The sequence below is a fragment of the Gossypium arboreum genome, chromosome 13, assembly GCF_025698485.1.
Source record: "Gossypium arboreum isolate Shixiya-1 chromosome 13, ASM2569848v2, whole genome shotgun sequence".
Lineage (NCBI taxonomy): Eukaryota > Viridiplantae > Streptophyta > Magnoliopsida > Malvales > Malvaceae > Gossypium > Gossypium arboreum.
The window spans coordinates 108392833-108410616 of NC_069082.1; the positions used below are offsets into that span (position 1 = coordinate 108392833).

The following is a 17784-nucleotide window of genomic DNA, read 5'->3' on the forward strand; positions in this document are numbered from 1 at the left end:
AAACTAGACTAAATTGTCCAATTTGGTAAAATGATGATCAGAAGGTAAATTTGAGCCAATTAGAAGTTTAGGCTTTTTAGATCCCTAACTCAAAGACTAATCGGCAGCATAGAAGTCAACCAACCACTGTCCAACCAACCACTGTCGTTTATTGAATTGTGAAGTTCATAGTTTTACGATTTTACAATTTGGTCCTTGTTAGTGTTAGGTAGTTCCCCTTAGCTTAATTAACTCTAATAATGAATTACCGTAAGTAGTTAGCTAGAATTCTTTGTTGTATGCTTGTCAATAAGGAATCACTTAGTCCCCGAACTCTTTTGGGCTCAATACTTGGAATACTCGAGTATTTATTGTAACACTATAAATATTACAACTCGACCTGTCACACTTGCAGTACACCATTACATAGTTGTTACAATTGACTATTAGTTTCAATACATGCATCTAGTAATTAATGTGTATCTAGTAAATACATGTATCTTAGATAAATACATTCATGCAACTAGATTTCTTAAACTCATCCATTCTAGACATACCGATTACATATACACATTGATGACATCACATTATCCTCCTTCTAAATTTTTTTTAAAGAAAAAACCCCAAAAAAGTAAATTTGTTTATTTAATTAAAATTTATTGTTGCAATTATTGCCTTAGTTTCATGCAATTCTTTTTAACTTTCATAGTTTGGATCTTGTTGTGAGTTATTTTCATATTTTCCTGCATTTTCTTAGACACTATAACACTAACAGATCATTCAATTGTAATTCTAATTCACCCTTTTTCTTTTTTTTTCTTCAATAAATCTGGGTTTTTCCTTGGAAAATTTCCTAGTATGAAAAGGTTTTTATGATCATGGAGCGTTTTAATTTGAAGAGAAAGAAAAACTCTCTGGATCTGAATTTAATGACATGTTGTGGAGAAAATCATTTAAGAAAATCTTTTTTTTTATGTAAACTTATTCATTTATCAAGTTGCATAATTGGGATTCATTGACATTGTAAATTGCAAATAAAAATAAAAATCGGATTCCTTGAATTTGTAGTTGTTATATTGATAGCATCATTATGCAGTTTAAATGCAGTGTTTGGAATTAGATTCACGATCACTAAAAAGGAATGTTTTTCTCATGATGTTAAGTATGAAGGAGATACAATTCATGTATCATTCTTCGTCATTAAAGTTAATTCGGGCTGGCCTTCTGTTGATCTGGTGGTAAGCTTCCTCTTTCTTTATTACATTCGATTCCAAATGTTTTTGTTTTGATCTGATAAGTTGGATTCCAATAATGGGGTCATAAAAGTTTATACTTACCAAAGTCTCATCGAGTGTTGTAATATTGATTAGGTAAAGGGAGCTTCAGGTGATCAGATTCACGTTACTCGTGATAGGATAAGTGAGAAATTCCCGTTTCTTACTAATAAAAAGGGCGTCTATCATTTCTGCTTCAAAAATAAATCTCCTAATCAATAAACAGTGGATTTCGATGTACGTGAAAGCCATTTATCGTACTATGATCGGCATGCAAAAGTCGGTAAACTATGTTTTTATTTATGTTTCCATCTTTCTTTTGCTCCACAACTTTACTGGCACTTACTGTTACTCTCATGCTAGAACATTTGGACCCTTGTTTGAACAATTATCAAGGTTAGAGGAAGCTCTTTTTAACATGCAGTTCGAACAACACTGGTTGGAGGTACTGACGGATCGTCAGTCCATAGGTACATATTCGCTTTAATTGGACTAAATATCTATCTCATGAATGCTTTGCAGTTGTGTCCTCACCTTTCAAATTTTTTTTACGCAGTAAATGAAGGAATGAGTCAAAAAGCAGTTCACAAGGCTTTATATCAAGCGGCAGCACTCATTGGAGCCAGAGTTCTGTAAGTTTTCCTACTCTGATGCCTATTGAGCACCGCAAGCTTACGAAGCCCAAGGTTTAGTTTAGCACTGCAAGGCAATGCTTTCTTGAGCTATTTGATTAGTGCAAGTTATTTTCATCTCAGGCAATCAATATACATGCATAGAATCCAATGACATCTTTAGATTGCCAAAGGTTGAGCTTGTTGGGTTTTTTAGCAGATTATCCGGAGGAATTATGAAGCTCAGTCAGGAACTTAAGCAACAACTTAATAAATCTGGATAAAGAATGAAGAAAACTTGAAATTCAAGTCAGGAGATTTTGAGCAAACGAACAAAATCGGGCTTAAGGAACAAAAATGAAAACAAAGAAACGAGAGAGTATTTTTGGATGAAATTCTAATAAATTTTCATTAACATGAATGAAGGCTAAAAGCCAATACATATACCAGAAATTTAGCTGGTCAAAACAAAGCAAATTGTCACCTAACATTACCTACTACCATTAAGTAACATTGGAACTTAAAAAAAATTGCTTGCACACATAGGTATACTAATTTATCAATCTATCAGCACCTAATTACTTCACCTACTTAGTTCAAATATGACTAAATTACAAAACAATATTTAAGGTAACAAAACGAAGTGAAATACAATAGCAGTATTGTGCTTCAGCAGCTACATGCATACTTCATGTACTGTAAGTGTGGCTTGATCTGCTTCTTCATACTTCATCTGCATAACTTATGTTGCATGGTCTACTTTTTGGTTGCTTTATCTACTACATGCAGGCCAACTTCAACACTCCTCCTTGGCTTGCATGCTGCAAACTCCAATTTTGGCTCTTAAATCTTCAAATCTTGACACACTAAGGGGCTTAGTCAAAATATCAGCAAATTGCCCTTCAGAACTGCAATGAATCAATCTCACTTCTTGTGCTTACTCCATCTCTCTAACAAAATAAAACTGGATCTTGAAGTGTTTCGTTCTCCCATGGAACACTGGATTCTTTGCAATTGCAACAGCAGACTGGTTATCACAATTAATCTTTGTTGCTTTCCTTTGGTGTAGATTCAAATCAGCCCATTATCTTTCTCAGCCAAATGGCTTGATTAACAGCACTAGCAGCTGCTACATATTCTGCTTCAGCAGCTGATTGAGCCACAACATTTTGCTTCTTCAAACTCCAGCAAAAAATAATTAAACCAAGAGTAAAAACATACCCTGAGGTACTCTTCGTCATCTATCGATCCAGCCCAATTAGCATAGCCAACAATTTCATGCTTTCAGCCTTGGTGAACATCATTCCATAGCTCAGTGTACCTTTAATGTACCTGAGAATTCTTTTGGCAGCTTGAAAATACTTCTCATTGCAGCAATGCATGAATCTTGATAGAAAATTCACAGGGAACATAATGTCTAGTCTAGTGGCAGTTAAATAAAGCAAAGAACCAACTAAACTCCTATAGACAGATTCACTGACCTGCTCAAAGTCACCTTGGCTTGATAGTTTCTCTCCTACAACTATTGGTGTGCATGTTGCTTTGCAATTTTGCATGGAGAATTTTCTCAAAATTTTTAAGGCAAAAGCTTTCTAACTTAGAAAGATTCTATGCTGAGTTTGTGACACTTCCATGCCAAGGAAGTAAGTCATCTTTCCCAAATCAGATATCTCAAACATTTTCTCCATTTTGCATTTGAAGTTTGTCAGCATTGCTTGATCTCCTCCCGTCACTAGCATGTAACGCCCCTAACCCATATTCGTTGCCGGACTAGGGTTATAGGCATTACCGAACAAATCTAAACATCTCGTATTCATTTCTCAAACATCATAACATCAAAGTCACACATCATTAAAGAGTCTCTTACAAAGGTCAAAAAGACCTTAATCATACTTTAGAAAGGGGTCAAGACTAAACCGAGCTCATACAAATTTTTTCAAAACTTAAACATTTTTCTAAGTTATAAAGGTCACACGCTCGTGTGAACAGGCCGTGTGCCTCACATGGCATTAGACACACCCGTCTGTCTAGGCCATGGCAAAATAGGGCATACATATTGACTTGTCCACACGGCCATAAGACATGTCCGTGTGCCTTAGCCATGGTTGAAACTGACTTGGGTCACATGGCCGACCACACGCCCGTGTGTCTAGCCCGTGTACCCTTCGAAATGGCCACACACGCCCATGTATCAAGGCTGTGTGCCTCACACGGCCACCAGACATGCCTGTGTGTCTAGGCCGTGCTTGAGACTGACTTAATAGCTAAATTATTACGGCCGAGACACACGCCCGTGTGCTCAACTGTGTGGGGTGAAATTAGGCTTGGTTTAAGCCACATTTCCCACCTATCTCAAGCACTCAAAACTCACAACATTTTAGCATTATTTGCATACATTCATTGGCATCCAATTCAACCATTTTGTATATATTTCATGCCGTTCAAATACCATTCAATTCCTTACTCAATTTCACAACCAGAACATGCCTAGTCAATGTACCAAAATCAATACAACTTACATAAGTTTAAAATACATAAACTCATCATTTTATCACATACTTCCTACCACAAAACTTGCCAATTCTATATTCCATATTCAAACCATCACATGAACATCAAATACATCGTATGACTTACCTATCAAACACTCCATTTAGGCCAACTTAAAAGGCTATATATACCAACATTTACAAGCCAAATCTCATGGCTAGATATTCACATCACAAAACATACCAAAATACTTCAAGCCTATACATGCCATATACCATAAATACAACTCTCAAATTAATACCAAAATAGATGTCTGATACTGTGATTGATGTCACTGACGATCCCCAGGTCCGAGCTAGCTTTGTAACGCTGTAAAACAGAGAACATTTCACATAGTAAGCTTTAAAACTTAGTAAGTTCGTACCATAAATAATCAACAGTTTATAATACACGAAACATCAACTAATAAACACTTAGTAATTCACAATTCATCCATCAATTCCATTCTATCTCATTTAATATGTTCATACGAATTCGTCAAGCTTCATACACATAATATCATCTACCACATAGGTATCGAACATACCTGAACTTTCCCGTATTTATTCATTTCATTCTCACCTCTTGTTCAAATAATTAATTCATTCGAAAGTCTTTCCATGCTTCAAGAATTCGTACACTTAGTGCATCAATGATTTGTCAAAACCGTAACAATCTTGCACACTTAGTGCCATTTCAATAAACTGAAGCTATCTAGGTATCGCACACTTAGTGCCTCATATAGTCGAAGCTATTCCAACTTGCACATTTAGTGCCATTTGTAGCCGAAGTTAATTTCGAACCGCACACTTAGCGCCGAACATAGTCGATTATCATCATGCTCAAACTGTAATCAAATATCTATACAATTTATGCATTATCAAAGCATTAAAACATAACTATAACATCATTTATCAAGTACAAACTTACCTCGTACTTGGAATTGATGATTCGGACCGTTTACTCAATAACCTTCGACTTCCATCGGTCTAAGTCCGAATTCCTCTTTTTTTAATCTATATGTATTCAAAATTAACCCTTTTATTTAAAAAAATCATTCAATTTAATCCATAAACACATATTTAGGGCATTTTACAAATTAACCCTCATATTTTCTCATTTTAACATTTTAGTCCCTATTTCACAAAAAACACAAAATACATATGATTTCAATGAACCCATGTATAGCTGAATATCATAAAGACCTCTAGGATCCCAAAACTTTCATTTATTTCACAATTCAACCCTTGAATTTACACTTTTCTAAATTAAATCCCTAATATGCATTGTTACTCAAAATCACTTTACAAAACATGTATATCAAGCACTAAGCTTTCATAATTCATCATTAAATATCATAAAACACATGAATTCATCAATGGAATCTTTCAAAATCATCAAACAATTCAAAAATTAGGGCATAGGCTTGATAGATTACTAAGCAACGATCTCAAAAACGTAAAAATCATCAAAAACCAAGCTCAAAACATACCTTAATCACCAAATCTCCTAGATAAACCCTAAACTTGAATTTTCTTCTTCTTCTTTTTCTTTTTATAATTTTGGCTGATTGTTTTCTTTTATTATAACACATATTAATATTAATTTCCAATTTTGCCTTTGTTTAAAACATTATAATTCATCTATTTTAAGGTCATTTATGACCAATCCCACTTACCATGGTCAATTTACAACATAAGGACCTCACAGTTAAAAAGACATAGCAAATAGGCACACTTAACATATAACCTACAACTTTTATAATTTACGCGATTAAGTTCTTTTATCAAATTGAGTACACAAACAATTAAATTTTCATACGAAACTTTCACATATATCAATTCACATATTATAAACACGAAAAATAATGTTAAAATATTTTTCTGACCTTATATTTGTGGTCCCGAAACCACTGTTCCGACTAGGGTCTAAACCGGGCTGTTACATAGCATGTCATCAACATATAGAGACACTATCAGTTGAGTTTTACTACCTTGCTTCTTCATATACAAGGTAGGTTCACTAATGCTTCTTTCAAATTCAAGGCTAGCTAGGTAGCCATCAATCTTGCTATACCAAGCTCTTGGTGCTTGTTTTAAGCCATACAAGGCTTTCTTCAGTTTGTACGCCTTGTCCTCTTCACCAACAGCTTTGAAACCTTTAAGCTGCTCAACATAGATCTCCTTATCAAGAAAACCATTGAGGAAGGCTAACTTCACATCGAGCTGATGGATTTTCCATTGCATCTGTGTAGCTAAGGCAACTAGCAACCTTATGGTGTCAAGCCTAGCTGCTGGTGCAAAGGTCTCAAAGTAGGTAATGCCATACTTTTGGTTGAACCCTTTTACAACCTGTAACAGCCCGGTTTAGACCCTAGTCAGAACAGTAGTTTCGGGACCATGAATTCAAGTTAGAAAAATATTTTAATTATATTCTATGTGTTTACAGCATGTTAGAATGCATGTATGAAATTTTCGTGAATTAATTTTACCGATTGGTTGCTTAAATTTATAAATGGACTTAATCGCATATATTGTAAAAGTGGCTAGCTAATTGTTAAAGTGCTACATTACTATGGCTTTTATAATGTGGGGTCCTTAAAGTGAAATTTGGCCATTATACCATGGGATGGATGGTTATGGGATTATATTATAAGGTTTTCATATTAATTTACAAAGGTTAAAAAGGTAAATAATATATTATTATGAAATAAATAAAATAAAACATAAAAAAATCACATGCATTTTCATCTTTAATGGTCGAATGTGGAGAAAAAGAAAGCCATGGAGGTTGTTTTTAGTTCAGCACCTTTGGAAGCTAAATTAAAGGTTCGTTTTTGTTCGATTTTTGATAATTTTTACATTTTTGAAATCATTGCTTCTTGTACTAGCTGGCCTTTGCTTTAATTTTCAAAATTGATGATGAATTTGAGATTTTCCATTGTTGATAATGTGATGAAATTGTTGTTTGATGATGAAGAATAAATCCTTGATGCTTGATTTTCATGTTTAATTAAGTGATTTTTGATAAAAATGTGTATTAAGGACTAAATTGAAAATTTTGTAATCTGAGGGGTCAAAATGTGTAATAAATGAAATTAATGGGCTGTTAGGGACCCAAGGTGAATTCGGCCTAACATGGGCATAATGAAATTTTGAATAATTTGTGTTGTTTTAAATTAGGGACTAAATTGTGATAATGTGAAATGTTAGGGGAAAAAGTGTAATTAGCCAATTTATGTGTTTTTGTATGAATTTGATTGAATATATGATTAAATAAGTCGAAATTGCATTAAATTAGATTAAGAAATGAGGAAATCGGATTTGGATCGGGGAATATCGAAAATTATCAAATAGTTGTCCGGTTCGTTAGTGTTAGTACGAGGTAAGTTCATAAGTAAGTAAATGTTGTTAAATTGAAATGTATGTGCATTATATATGCTGAATTGAATTGTAAAGAAATATATATGTGATGCCGAATTGAATCGAGCTTGGGAGAATTTGTTCTGACCATGGATTAATTGAATATGTGAACTTGAGAAAGTTCTGATAATGTGACAACGTCTGAAAGGCCCCGTACGAACCATAGGAATAGTTACGATACATATGCCATGACATAGGATTTCGATATGTGTTATCGTGTAAGACCAAGTCTGGGACGTTGGCATCGATTTGTGATTTACGTGTAAGACCATGTCTGGGACATTGGCATCGTATTTGATTTCGTGTAAGACCCTGTCTGGGACAGTGGCATCGATATTTGATTACATGTAAGACCATGTCTGGGGCGTTGGCATTATACGAGCTTATGAGCTATCCGAGTATCCTTATTGATTCCGAACGATTCAAAGGGCATTCCGAGAAATGAATAACTATGTGAAATTGTATCCGATTCAGGTACGTGTGATTTGTTTATGAAATTTAGAGATGAAAGGTGAGTATGTATCATATGACCATATGTGAAACATATGACAACAAATGATATGAATGTATATAAATGAATAATGTGTTATATATACTCGTTATATGGAATTGTGGTCCTACGTTTCGGACATGAGATTTATGAAACATGAAACATGGTTTTGAGGTATGACTGTTTGGTTCAAAAACTTGATCAGATAATGAAATTAAAATGGTTGAGTTGGTGTATGCTTTGTATTTGATATATAATTAGTAACATAAAGTCGATCTTAGTTGGCTATATGATTCATGTATGCGAATTTGGTTTATGTGAATAAGGGAATTATGGATGTTCGAGTTTGGAAGTGTTTGTAAAGAAGTTGATACTACTTTATGTATGACTTGTAATAAATGACCATGGTTTGGTTGGCGATGTAATGAATATGTGCGAGCTTGATTTATTGATTGAGTGAACGGATGTTATTCGAATTTGAAAGCATAGTTATATGTTCATTGATAAATAAGATAAATAAAGTTATTTAATGTGGTTATATGAATTTACGGGTACAATGAATGTATATGTGATTGAGATTTGTTAAATTCGATTTAGTGATATTGGTTTATAAATATCATTGAAATGATTTATTAGCTTATGGCTTACTAAGCTTTCAAAGCTTACTCTGTGTGTTCTTCCTATGTATATAGAGTTTCAGAGACCTACTCGGGTTAGAAGTTGTAGGAGACGTTATCACACTATCCGGTTATTGCTTCGGTAAATAAAATCTCTAAGTTTTGGTTATGTGGCATGTATAGACTAGTTTTGATATGGTTTATTTTGATTTGAGATATATATATATATATATATATATATATATATATATGGCCAAGTGATATGGTCATTTTGGTATGTTCATAGTTGAGAATTTGGTAATGTTTAACATGTGATTTTAGTATGTTTTGGTATAGAGAATGAGTTGGTTGATGATATTATGGATTAATTGATACAAATGATATTATGGATTAATTGATACATGTTTGGAGTTGATTTTGGCTAAAAATGTTGTATATATGATGCTTGATTTTGGACTTGTGGGGAGAACCCAAATGGGTGGCAAATTGGCTTTGCAAATGACCTATTTTTGTTCACACAGGCAAAGACACGGGCGTGTGTCTCAGCCGTGTGCTACACACGATCATGTTACACGGCCGTGTGTCCCCTGGGGTAGCCCTACAAATTTAAGTTAGTTTTGAGCACGGGCTAGACACACGGGTGTGTCTTATGGCCATGTGGACAAGTCAGTATATATGCCCTGTTTTGCCATGGCCTAGACACACAGGCGTGTCTAACGCTGTGCAAGGCACAGAGCCTGTTTACACGGGCATATGACCTTTGTAACTTAGAAAAAAAGTGTTAAGTTTTGGAAAAATTTTGTATGTGTTCGATTTTGTCCCGACCTCTTTCTAATACATGTTTTATGGTCTCGTTGACCTTTGAAAGGGACTTTATGTTATATTTGACTATGATATGATGATGTATGACTTTTAAATTGTGAAATGGTTACGAAATGTTTTGATATGTCCGGTAATGCCTCATAACCCTAGTCTGGCAACGGATACGGGTTAGGGGTGTTACACAACCAGCCTTGCTTTTAGTTTGTTAAAGGATCCATCAGCATTGTGTTTGGCTCGAAACACCCATTTCACCCCAATGACTTTCTTGTTTGCTGGTCTCTCAACTGGCTATTGATCGCGTGATTTCATGATAGGTTTTAAATATTTATAATTACTCATTCTTGAACCAACTATTATCGCGATGTAGGCAAGTGTACCTATAACAGTAGTATAGTTTTAGCAAGACCGGATTGTCGAACCCAAAGGAACTAAAAGTACTAGTAATGATTGTCTTTTTATTATCTGGCATAAGAATAAAGAGGTTTTGTTTTAATTAACTAATTATCTAAACTAAGAACGCACAGAGAATAGAATTGGGGAATTGCTTTTGGGAAAATCGATTGAATGAAGACAATAGCTAAGGAAAAATCCACCTAGACTATACTTGTTATTCTGGCTTCGAATCAGACGATTTATTCATTTAACTTGTTCCGTAGAGATCCCTAAGTTATGTTATTATCCCTATTCAAGACTAATAACGTCTAATCCCTAGATTGAATAACTGAGACTTTTCTCTACTTAACACTCTAGGGTTGCATTAACTCGATCTATGGATCCCCTTATTAGGTTTCACCCTAATCCGGCAAAATCTTGTCACCCTATGTCTAGGCGCGCAATCAACTCCACTTAATTATGACAAATGTACTCTTAGACAAGGTCTATTCCTCCTCTGAATAAGAGCTTATCTTGAATCAGTATTCTGGGATATCAAAACAAGAATTAAGAACACATAATTAAGAATAAGTTAAATATTTATCATACGATTCAGAAAATAATAACAAGATTTTTCTTAGGTTTCATTCCTCTTAGGTATTTAGGGAATTTAGTTCATAACTAAATAAGAAAACATCTCAGAATAATAAAGAATACAAAACATAAAGAAAACCCAAAACTCCTGAAGGGGAATTGAGGAGAGATCTTCAGTCTTGATGATGAATTCGGCTTCTGAGATGAATCAATCGGCTTTCTTGGAGTAATTCCTTACCCCCCTACTCCCTCCCTCCTTTTCTTCCTCCTCTAGGGTGTATTTATAGGCTTTGGAATGCCTAAAAGCCCTCAAAATTAGCCTTTTCCGAATTGGACTCAACTTGGGCTCGGCAGGGACACGCCCGTGTAACACGCCCGTGTGCGATTACTTCAGGCCGTGCTCGAGCCTGCCAAATTGACACGACCTTGTGGTCTACCCATGTGAGGAGGTCCAAGCCGTGTTGATTTCGTACTTTGGCCCATTTTCTCCGTTTTTGGCCCGTTTCTCATTTCTTTCGCTCTCCTATGCTCTCCTAAGTGTAAAACATGAAATTAAAGCATTAGGAGCATCGAATTCACCAAATCTAATGGAAAATCATCCATAAAATGCGTTAAACATGGGGTAAAAATATGTATAAATTACGGTTTGTCAAATACCCCCACACTTAAGCATTTGCTTGTCCTCAAGCAAAATTCTCAACTCATAATCAAAATAAATTCTTCTCAACTTATAATTTCTATCGATAATATCTCAAAATAATCCATAGGTAATCATACATTGAGAATTCAACTAAAAGAACATAAAAGTTTCAAACATTCCAAGTTGAGTATTTAATTAGGCAAACATAAATGTCTCTCCTCATTTAAGTAATTAACTGTGATTCAGAATATCATAGAGTTTCACATCCTCACTAAAGATTCACTCAAATCACTCGAGGTGTTTAAGGACAATAAATGAAGCACTCTATAGTCAATAATGAAAATTCATTACCATAAGCTTGCATGAAAATAAAATCTCCACCACTACAATTTAAAATGATACATCAATCAAAAGGTTTTTAGAGGGTCGTAATGAGGTTTGGTTAAGGGGTGTGGTCACAAGCTGAAAGAAAGGGTTAGAATCAAGATTGAATTGAAAAATTGCCTAACTAGAAAAAGGGTTGATCAACACTTACGTACAACAGGCCTTCTTTTCAGATTATGAAATTACTAATATGTATACTTTTTTTTTAAGAACAAGTTAACTTACAAAGTAGAATAAAACATAGCTAAGCAACTATTTCAATTCAAATCTCGACAAAAATGGGGCTTAAATTAATTTAAGGGATTTCAACAATAATGGGTTAAAGGTTAATATTAATGGTAATACAAGAAATGGCTTGTTAGGTTCAAGGGGGTTCACTAGGGGTTAATTGTGGAGGTAGGCTTTTCATAGCATGAGTGAGTTAATCCTAAGTGCCTTAATCATTTTGACATATCAAATCAAATGGTGTGGTCTTGACATGCATAATCAAGCAAGTTCTAGAATAATAGTTCAATACTGACGCACTCAAAGCAATAATAAAAGTGAGCATGAAAGAATTAATAGATGCTCAAAAGGCTCAAAAATCTCACAAAAATTATGGCTTTTTGATGTGTAAAACTTATGAATCCCAACTCAAAGTAATACCAAAACTTTGGGGAAACAACCTAAGATTTAAATTCTTAAAAATCAACTTATCATGCTTGATTCTCTAATGTCTTGAGGTTTAAAAAATCAATGCATAAATGCCTATGTTTTAATTCAAGATATATCAATCGAAATCATAAATCAATCAAAATTTATCCTAAATATGATATGAGAGCTTTTCAAGAGAACAAGGCAGTCATTCAGGGATTTTTCTGATAATGAAATAAATACCCCCCACACTTAAGATGTACATTGCCCTCAATGTACAAAGATAGATATTAGAGTATAAAAAGAAGATAGAGAGAGAAGTGAAACTTCCTGTATGATGAATTCCTCGAACTGGAGTTCTGGAGAGTAATCGGTTCGAGAGTGGAGGAGGATACTCCGACGGTCGTAGAGGTTCATTAGGCCATAAGTCCTGCGCCAAAAGGATATTATCTCTAGTGGTAACTATGGTCGTGGGAGAGCAGGACATGGCAGTCGTGGAGAACCTTTCTCGGTGGAGTTTTAGTTCCTATGTGATGATGAGCTTAAGAGCTCTATATAACTGTAATAACATCAGGAAATTTTTAGGGGATATTAGGAAGAATAATTACTCAAAAAGAAATAACCAAAATTAATAATTAAAAATAAAATTTCTAAAACCTAATAAAAATAACAAGTAGTTTTAATAAAAATTAAAAACATAAAATAATAAATAAATGTTTTAAACATCTTCATCACTGGATGGTTCGCGAGGTGGGACTGGCGATGAGATGTGGAGGTGCTGACAAATCTGCTGTAGAGTAGCATCAATGTTGTCAAATCATTGAAAACACTGCTGCTTGAATCTAGTGAGGCGCTAAGAGATGTCAGCATATGAAGCCGCCGCATGAACTAGACGAGAGGGTGGTGGTGGCTGAGTCGGTGGGTCCTCGTGCTTTGGGAGGACATCATCAGGAATGTCCTCGTAGGCCTCCTCCTCGGTAGATTGGGCGAGACGATACTGGGGAGGGTAGGTTCCTCGGCACCTCTCGATCATCCTAATGCTAAGCATGCTTGAGATGCCTTGTGGAGACATTTGGCCGATGAGGGTGAGGGATGATTCTTGGGCCGCGGTGTTGAAGAGCCCGAAGTGTCACGCCAGTCGAGCCACATAGGGGCCAATGGAGATGACCCTCTTCCTATGCCGCTCCATCTGGTGCTGAATCCCGAGGGCAATGAAATAGGCAAGGTCGATGACGTGCCCGTGCGACATACACCATAAAAAGTAGGCATCGTGAGTGTTAATGACGCCAGTACTCTCTCGCCTCCTTGTAATTGTGTGAGCCAAAATAACGTGTAGGTACCTCAAGGATGGTGGGAGAACTGATGCCTTGGAGCGGCTAGGATTGTAGGAGGTTGCGTCAGGGGCCAAAGTGTGCTAGCACTTCGAGAGAGAGAAATGTATGTGGCGAGTGAAAGCATCTAAGTCATTCTCTTCCTTGAACTCCTCCGTATATAAACCCTATGCCGTACCAAATTCTAGGACGCTGAGCTGGCGGACTAATCCGCCTAGGCAAAATTGCACCGTGCCGGGATCATCATAGTTGTCATTACGGTCTGGAGATGAAATGTTGAGCATAGTTCCATCGTGAGCTCGAGGTATGTTGGTTCGATGATCCCAAAGAACAACTCCCAAGGGTCGGTGGTTAAGAGGGCCTGAATCGCATCAACCAACTGAACTTGTTCTACGGCAGCCCAGTCAATGCAACATCCCGTAATTAAAGGTCGAGCCTGAATTATTTGGAAAAGTTCTTCGTGGGGCCCTCGAGGAAACTGAAGGAGGGGGTGACGAATTTCCACAGTTAGAACCGCAGAAGTTGAAGTTTCCTTCCGTTTCTTGGAAGCAGGGACAGCAGCCTTCTTTCCTCGTGAAGACAACATTAAAAGTCTGTTATATAAAGAATAATAATAATAGGTAAACGAATTCGAAGAAGTAAAAAGTCATGAATTTGAAGTAACTATTTTAGCCAAGATTACTAATATGAAGCAAACTCAACCAAAATAACAATAAGAATGAGAATAGAAATGTAATGGGTATGAGGTTTTTCTAATCTCAATTTAACATGAAATTTATGATAACTAACCTAGGAATGCAAATTAAATGATAGACATTGACATGGTAATAGCATGAGAAGAAGCATAGAAATGTCATGACTAACCTAAGAATGCAAATTAAATGATAGAATAATGAGAAAAATGAAGAATAGTTCAACATATATGAAGATTATGTTGATACTAAGCATTAGAAATAAGTAAAATAGAAGTGAAAGGAGTAAACAAACGCTAGAGGGGAGAGATTGAGCGTAAAAAATAGAGTGGGAAGCGGCGCACGGGCGTGGCAGCGAGGCCGTGTAGAGTTGCAACGGCTAGGGTTAGGGTTTTTGAATGGGGAAGAAAGTGAATAGTGCAGGGTATTTATAGATTTTGGGCCACACGGCCAGGGTACACGCCCGTGTTCCCCAATTTTAGCCCGAGTGATTCGCGAATTTTGAATTTGGGCGCGTTTGATATTTAGTACATGCCCGTGTTCCTTGGGCGTGTGGGTGCACATGGTCGTGTCGCACGGTCATGTCTAGCGTTGTTCGCTTCTCCCACGCCCGTGTGGGTAATCCCCACGGCCGTGTCAATCTAACAGGTTTGACCACGGGTGTTAGACACGGGCGTGTCGCACGCCCGTGCTAGTGTCTCAGTTTCAACCTTGGGTCTTCCACAGGGCGTGTGACACACCCATGTAGTTTTGGCAGGCTTGACCACGGCCATTTCGCACAACCGTGGTGTTTTATCGTAGCCCGTGTTTGGGGAATTCCTTGCCTTGTTTTCACAGGACCATAAGCACGCCCGTGTGCTTGGTCGTGTCTCTGTGGAAAACCTGTATTTAAGAGCTCCGTTAGTAAGTTAGGTGTTGAAGACTAAATTTTAAAAGAAGTTAATACAGTCTAAGCTCGACTTACCTCTCCGTTGAATGATCATGGTGGTTCGAAGAGTTTATATTCCTCATTCCTGCTATCAATCTTAAAATAAGGTTTTAAACGGGTGTTTTTTACCTTAAAAGTGTCGAACTTAGGATGACTCACCTCCACCGTATCGAATGGAAAAATGCTGAGTACCGTAAGAGGGATTTCTTCATTCGGTGTGGTAGTGACAATGTGGGGATCTGCGGCATTTAAGAAGACTTTATCTCCAACTATAAGTTGATTTGGAGAGGTATCAAGCTCATTCTGGCGTAGTTTCAATTTATCATGTGTTCTCAATTTATGTGTTCACCATTCATCTAGCTCCTTTATTTGCAGCCTTCATTCTTCATGAATAGATCCTTTACTATTGTTTGAGAGTAGCTCATGTACTTCCTTCAGACATATCTTCTGAAAAGTGGGTTGTATCATATGGTCAGTTTTAAGAGAATAGGTTAAACGATCACCTTCAATTTCTGATGTGTTGTCAGAATTGCGAGCTTGAAGGGTGAGTGTTTCGTCTCCTACGCGAAGCGTGAGCTCACCTGTGCCAACATCAATAATTGTTTTAGTAGTTGCTAAAAAAGGCCTTCGTAAAATTAAATGGGTGTTGCTATCCTCCTCTATGTCTAAAACAATGAAGTCAACGGGAAATATAAATTTATCGATTTTGACTAGCACATCTTCAATAATACACCTAGGAAATCTTATAGTTTTATCTGCTTGTTGAATGCTCATTCTAGTCTGTTTAGGTTTCCCAAGACCTAGTTGCTTAAACATTTTATAAGGCATGACGTTGATACTAGCCTCTAAATCAGCTAATGCATTATTAACATCTAAACTACCAATTAAGTAAGGAATTGTAAAACTCCCTAGATCTTTTAGTTTGTTCGGTAGCTTATTTTTTAGAATAGCTGAGAACACTGCGTTTAGCTCCACATGCGATGCCTCGTCCAACTTCCGCTTATTTTCTAAAAGCTCTTTTAAAAATTTCATTGCGTTTGGCATCTGCGATAGAGCTTCAATAAATGGTAAGTTAATATGTAATTTTTTAAGAGTTTAAAGAATTTACCAAATTGTTCATCTGAGCAGTCTTTCCTTGTCGTGTTGGGGTATGGCACACGAGGTTTATATTCGACATTCACTATTTTTTTTTAATTGTTATCTACCTCACTTTGACCTTTGCTTACTATAGTTTCTTGCCTCGGTTCTGGTTCAGGCTCAACAACTCCTTCTTCATCTTGAATATTAATTGCGTTGAGCTATTCCCTTGGGTTGGGTTCAGTATTACTTGGCAAGCTACCTTGTGGTCATTCAGAGATTAATTTGGAAAGTTGACCTATCTGAGTTTCAAGCCCTTAGATCGACGCTTGTTGATTTTTAAGTGCTGTCTCAGTGTTCTAAAAATGAGTTTCTGACACCGATATAAACTTTGAAAGTATCTCTTCAAGGTTCGGCTTCTTTTTTTGTTGGTAGGGTGGTTGTTGGTAGCCTGGAGGTGGTTGTGGTCTTTGATTTCCTTGAACGCTCCACGAGAAATTGGGGTGGTTCCTCCAACCTGCATTGTAAGTGTTACTATATGGATTGTTTTGAGGTTGAAGATTATTACCCATGTAGTTTAATTGCTCGTTATCCATGTTGTGGCCATAAGGTTGGTATTCCGAATGGCTTGTTCCACCTCCACTTGCTTTGCACTGCATTACTGGGTGAACCTGTGAAGAACTAAGAAAACCATCAATCTTTTTATTTAAGACCATCAATCTTTTTATTTAAGAGTCCTACCTGATTAGAGAGCATGATGACCGAATCGACTTTATAATCGCTGGCTATTTTCGTTGGCTTTGTCCTCATGACTTGCTACTGATAGTTATTCAGTGAAATCTCCTCAATAAACTTATAGGCATCTTCAGGTGTTTTATTATTGATGGTTCCGCCAGCAGCTGCATCAACCATTTGTCGAGTCGAAGGATTCAGACCATTGTGGAATGTTTGTACTTGGAGCGAAAGCGGTAACCCATGGTGAGGGAACCTTCTCAAAAGGTCCTTGTATCTCTCCCATGCATCGTAGAGTGTTTCTAAATCCATTTGCACAAAAGAAGAGATATCATTACGTAATTTAGCCATTTTAGCTGGCGGAAAATATTTTAGTAAAAATTTTTTGGTCATTTGTTCCCAAGTAGTAATTGACCCTCGTGGTAACGAGTTCAACCACTGTTTAGCTTTGCTCTTCAATGAAAAAGGGAATAACCGAAAACGAATGGCATCATCAGAAACACCTTTAATTTTAAATGTATCGCATAGTTCTAAGAAGTTGGCTAAATGAGCGTTGGGATCCTCATCCTGCAAACCATCAAACTGAACAAATTGTTGTATCATTTGAATAGTGTTAGGTTTTAATTCAAAAGTATTTGCAGCTACAACAGGTCTAAC

At 36.4% G+C, this 17784-nt stretch overlaps 1 non-coding gene and 1 pseudogene across 1 annotated transcript; both read left to right on the top strand.

Moving 5' to 3' along the window:
* Positions 1–1025: 1025 nt before the first annotated feature.
* On the top strand, positions 1026–1904 carry LOC108462730 (transmembrane emp24 domain-containing protein p24beta2-like; annotated as a pseudogene).
* A 15461-nt stretch (positions 1905–17365) lies between these two features.
* On the top strand, positions 17366–17472 carry LOC128286978 (small nucleolar RNA R71). Its single transcript, XR_008277678.1, has one exon. It is a non-coding gene; the product is annotated as a small nucleolar RNA R71 (small nucleolar RNA).
* The last annotated feature ends 312 nt before the right edge of the window (positions 17473–17784 follow it).